Source organism: Sus scrofa, chromosome 9 (assembly GCF_000003025.6).
Source record: "Sus scrofa isolate TJ Tabasco breed Duroc chromosome 9, Sscrofa11.1, whole genome shotgun sequence".
NCBI lineage: Eukaryota > Metazoa > Chordata > Mammalia > Artiodactyla > Suidae > Sus > Sus scrofa.
In genome coordinates, this window is record NC_010451.4 from 35815251 (window position 1) to 35821250 (window position 6000).

Sequence of the window (6000 nt, forward strand, 5' to 3'; positions counted from 1 at the left end):
GTTTGAGATTTTTCTTGCTTCCTGAGGTTAAGATTACAATCTAGCTATAAAGTTCCCTCTTAGAAGCAATTTACTGTGTCCCATTTGTTTTGGATCTTTGTGTCTTCATTGGCATTTACCTATGTGATTATTTGATTTCTCTTTGATTTTTTCAGTTACCCATTGGTTGTACAGTAGCATATTGTTTAGCCTCCACGTGCTTTTGTTATTTCACAATTTTTTTTCCTTTTAATTCATTTCTAGTCTCACAATTGTCAGAAAATATGCTTGATATGATCTTAACTTTCTTAAATTTACTAAGGCTTGACTTGTGGCACAGGATGTGATTTATCCTGAAGAATGTTCTATGGGCTCTTGAGAAGAATGTGTATTCTGCTGCTTTTAGATGTTCTATAAATATCAGTTAGACTATCTGATCTAACTTCTTCAATCAATCCCTTGATCATTAGGTAGTGTTGTCTCTTGTAACCTTCCTTAAAATCTATTTTGTCTGATATGAGTATTGCCATTCCAGCTTTTTAAAATTTCTATTTACATGCAATATCTTTTTCCACCCCCTCACTTTCAGTCTGCATGTGTCCCTAGATCTGAAGTAAGTCTCTAGTAGACAGCATATGGGTCTCGTTTTTTATCCATTCATCCAGCCTGTGTCTTTTGGTTGGAGCATTTAGTCAATTTACATTTAGGGTAAATATCAATATATATGTTCTTATTGCCAATTTTGTTAATTGTTTTGGATTTATATAGATACATCTTTTTAATCTCTTCCTCTTTTTTCTCTTCTCTTATGATTTGATGACTGTCTTTAGCATTGTATTTGGATTGATTTTTGTCGTGTATTTTTTTTTTTTTTTTTTTTTGGACTGCACTTGTGGCATATGGAGGTTCCCAGGCTAGGGGTTTAATCAGAGCTACAGCTGCCGGCCTATGCCAGAGCCACAGAAATGCAGAATCCAAGCCACATCTGTGACCTACAACACAGCTCACAGCAACATCGGATCCTTAACCCACTGAATGAGGCCAAGGATTGAACCTGCAAACTTATGGTTCCTAGTCAGATTTGTTTCCGCTGTGCCATGATGGGAACTCCTTTGTTGTGTATTTACTGTAGCTTTTTAGTTTGCAGGTCCCATGAGGTTTTGATATAGCTGGTTTTATTATCATATTTGCATATGGATTTTTTTCCTAGCTTTACTATATGTTTGCCTCTACTGGTAAGGTTTCCCACTTGTAATTTTCTTGTATCTAGTTGTGGCCTTTTCTTTTTCACCTATATAGCAAAGAAACAAACTCATGGACATGGAGAACAGACTTGTGGTTGCCAAGGGGAAGAGGGAGAGAGTGGAGTAGACTGGGAGTTTGGGGCTAGTAAATGTATTTGGAGTGGATAAGCAATGAGATACTGCCGTACAGCACAGGGAACTATATCTAATCAATTTTGATGGAGTATGATGGAGGATAATGTGAGAAAAAGTATATATATATATATTAGCTGGACCACTTTGCTGTACAGCAGAAATTGACAGATCATTGTAAATCAACTATAATAAAAATTTAGAAATAATATTTTTAAAGATTTAATCTTTACAACAATCCTTTGATATATTATTATCTATTGTACACACAAAAAAAATGAATCACTGAAAAATTAGATATTTTATCCAAAATTATGCAGTTGGCAATTTATACATCTAGTTTTAAAGTCAAATATTCTTATTAGAAACCCTAGACCCTTAATCACTCCTTGATATATTACCTTACTATACTTGTTCTAAGAGGAGGAAAATGGAAAGAAAAAGTATAGATTTGTAAATTTAGTGCCCAGAAGTTGAGTAAGTTGCTGTCTGGTGGCTTCTAATTCCTCAAAGTTAAGATTCCCCACTGAACATAAAGGGAAGGGCAAGAAAATATCAGAGTTTTTCTGGGGGAAAAGACTTGAATTCACATGTATTAATTTTCTAGGACTAATTTAACAAGTAATCACAAACTGGGTAGCTTAAAACAATGAAATTTATTCTCTCACAATTCAGGAACCAAGAAGTCTGACATCAAGATGTTAATAGGGCTAGTTCCTTCTACAGGCTGAAGGATAATCTGTTCCAAGTCTCTCTCCTAGCTTCTGATAGAACACAAGGGTGTTCCTGGGCTTATAGCTGCATCAATCCAGTCTCTGCCTCCATCTTCATATGTCTTTTCCTGTATGTATTCCCATCTCTAGATCTCTCCCTCTCTTAAAGATACTGGTCATTGAATTTATGGTCCACTCTAAGCCCATATCACCTCATCTTAACCTGATTACATCTAAAAACAATATTTGCAAGAAATGTTATATTCACAAGGACCTGCTGTTAGGACTTCAATACACCTTTTTGGAGTATACGATTCAACCCACAGAACATGGTTTTTGGAGAACGGAAGAGTATGCAGCCTAAAAAAACCAAAGTAATATTGGCAGGCAGTGTTGAGAGCCCAGTAAGGCTGTGAATTTAAAGTAACACCAATCTTCCTCGGTACATGAGTAAAATGATGGTCATGGAATCTGAGCTGAGAAAAAACAGATGTTAGAGGTGAAATTGGAAAGGTCATTGGATTGTAAGTCCTGAGGATGAAAAACACTTGCAGCAAGCAGAGTGGTTTTGGAACTCTGGTCACTGAGTTAGTTTTGAATTAATTATTATGGAGGAACAGGGTAGCTTTGCCCAGAAGAATATTCTGTGAAAGAAGGGGTGTTTGAGGTGAGGTGGTGGAACTGGTGATGAGAACACAGAACTAAGTGGTCAAAGCTTTCAGGGATTCTCCACCTGGATACCAGAATTAAATGGAAAGTTCCTAGGAGGACCAAGTGCAGAGAGAAAAAGAGTCAGTGAGTGTGACTGAGAACAGTAATGAAAAGAAGGGGGCATTGGTTTTGGCCAGTGGGTATTAGCTTCAATGATGCAGCTTTTTTCATAAAAGAATGAAGAAGTAATGATCTGGAAACAGCATGGGGAGCAAAGATGACTCTAAATTCAAAAACTGATCCCCAACTCCCACAGGAGGGCACTAGATTATACAGCAAATATGTATGATTTAAAATCTTGGTCATTCTGTTTATTTGCAGAATCATACCTGGCTCAGGATGCAAATCACCTTTAATAGGAAAGTGAGTCCTCCAAATGGCCTGCTCACTTCAGGGAATGCAATGCCAAGTGCAAGCATATACAGTCCAGACAAAGGAAAAGAATTATAAAACACACACCTGGCTACAAGGGTCCACACCTATGGTATGGGAGCAGTGCTCAGCTAAACTGGGAATGAATTATAAGCTGGGAAGACTGACATTCACTTTATACTAACATTTTTACCCAAAAGGTACCCAGGAAGACTTTGGAAGACATAAAGATACTGATTTTAGATTTGATCAAGATGGTAGAGTAGGAAGACCCTGAACTCATCTCCCCCTACAAACTCATCAAAACTACAACTACATAGAGAGCAGTTCTCTCTGAGAACAACCATGAAAACTAGAAGAATGGCTCTTCTATAACAAAGTTTATAAATAAAAAGCCACATAGAGTCTGGTAGGAAAGAAGGAGAAGCAATCTAGTCAGGACCCATATCCCTGATGAGTGACCCAGAAAAGAAGGGGTTATCATAGGCTCAAGGATCCTCCTAAAAAGCAAGGGGTTTGAGGCCCACATTGGGCATCCCAGCCATGGGGTCAAGTACCAGGAAGATGAGCCTCCTTGGCTGGTTTGAAAACCAGTGGGGCTTACTGGTCAACTATAAGAAACTGAGTCTCCACTCTTGAAGAGTTTGCACACAGATTTGCTTGCTCGGCATCCCAGCACAATGGCAGCAGATTGAAAATAGCCTGGTGCTCTGGCCAGTCTGCCAGAACTACTTCAGCTTGCCACTAGGCTTCACCAAGCTCCTACTTCAGGCCATCCTGCTCTGGCACTACTTCCTGCCAAGATGGAGACTACTATGCTCTGGCACTACTTCCTGCCAAGATGGAGACTACTATGCCCTGGGATAAGTGGAGCTAGCTTAGAACTGTAGCTCCAGCCCCTTGGGCCCTGGCCTGTCTCCAGCCAAGGCAGAAACTACCATCAATCCTGGGAAAAGCTCATGTTTTCACCAGTCTCCAGCTATAACCCTTCCATCTCCAGCCCTACCCCAACCAAGGCAGTGGCTGCCAACACACTCCAGGAAGGCACAACCCATGATTCAGATCTGGCTCTCCCACCAAGACCACTGGGCACATGCAGACTGCATAGGGATGCTCCCACATAAGGACACACCTTTAGGATCAGCATAGGTAACTATTTTGCTCAGTTTCATAGAGAAAAATGGACAAAGTCAAACAAAATAAGAAGACAGAAGAATATGATCCAAAGGAAAGAATAAGATAATACCCTGGGGCAGGGGGACATAGCAAAATGGAGATAGGTAATTTACCTGATAAGACTTCAAATCAATAGCAATAAAAATGCTCACTGAACTTGGGAAAACACTAGAGGAACACAGTGAGAACTTCATCAAAGAACTAGAAAATATAAAAAAGAACCAATCATAACTGAAAAATACAATAACACACTAGAAATTAAAATCACAGTAGAAGGAATTAACAGAAGATTAGGTGATACTGAAGAAAACATAAGCAAACTGGGAGTGGAAACCACCCAATCAGAATGGCATAAAGAAAAAAAATTTAATTAGGATAGTTTAAAGAGCCACTAGGACAGCATCAAGTGTACAAACATTCACATTACAGGGGAACAGAAGGCCGAGAAAGAGAGAAAGGGGAAGAAAACATATTTAATGAAATTATGGCTGAAAACATTCCTAACCTGAAGAAGAAAACCAATATCCAGGGCCAGGAAGCACAGAGAGTCTCAGAGAACATGAATTTAAGAAGATCCACTAAAAGATAGATCATAATCAAAATGGCAAAACTTAAAGACAGAATTTTAATGGCACCAAGAGAAAAAACAAAGACTCGCACACATACAAGGGACTCTCCATAAGGTTATCAGCTAATTTTTCAGCAGAAACTTTGCAAGTCAGAAGGGAGTGGCATGATAAATTTAAAGCACAGAAAGGAAAAGACCTACAACAAAGGATACTCTACTAGGCAAGGTTATCATTCAGAATTGAAGGAGAGACAAAAGAGTTTCCTAGAAAAGCAAAAATAAAAGAGTTCATTATCACTAGGTCAGCCCTACAAGAAATGCTTTGGGTTTTTTTTGTTTGTTTGTTTCTTTGGGGGCTTTTTTGGTTTGTTTTTTAGGGCCGCACCCACAGGTATATGGAGGTTCCCAGGCTAGGGGTCTAATCGGAGCTACAGCTGCCAGCCTATGCCACAGCCACAGCAACGCAGGATCCAAGTCACGTCTGTGACCTACATGAGAGCTCACGGCAACACCAGATACTTAACCCACTGAGAAAGGCCAGGGATTGAACCCACAACCTTGTGGTTCCCAGTCGGGTTGGTTCCACTGCACGATGACAGGAACTCCCAAGAGATGTTAAAGGGTCTTCTTTAAGTGAAAAAGGCCACAAAACAAGAAATAAGAAAATATATGAAGAAAAAAAATCTTACTGGTAAGATAATATATAATAAAGGCAATGGATCAACCACTTGAGTAGTTAGTACAAAAGTTAAAAGACGAAAATTGTAAAAGCAACTATAACTACAAGTAATAGCTAAAGGATATACATAAAGATATAAAATATTACATCAAAACCTAAAATGTGAAGAGGGAAGTAAAAAATTTATTGGAGGTTTTAGATTGTGTTTTAATTTAAACATCTATTTAAAACAAATAGATATATTTATAGGTTGATATATATGAACCTCACAGTAACCACAAATCAAATGCCTACAATAAAAAACAGACATTTTTCTTAAAAGATGAGAAGTACATTAAATAATGATCCAAGAAGAGGATATATTATTCATAAACTTACATGCACCATAATAAAGCCATTTATGAAAAATCCATAGCTAACATCATA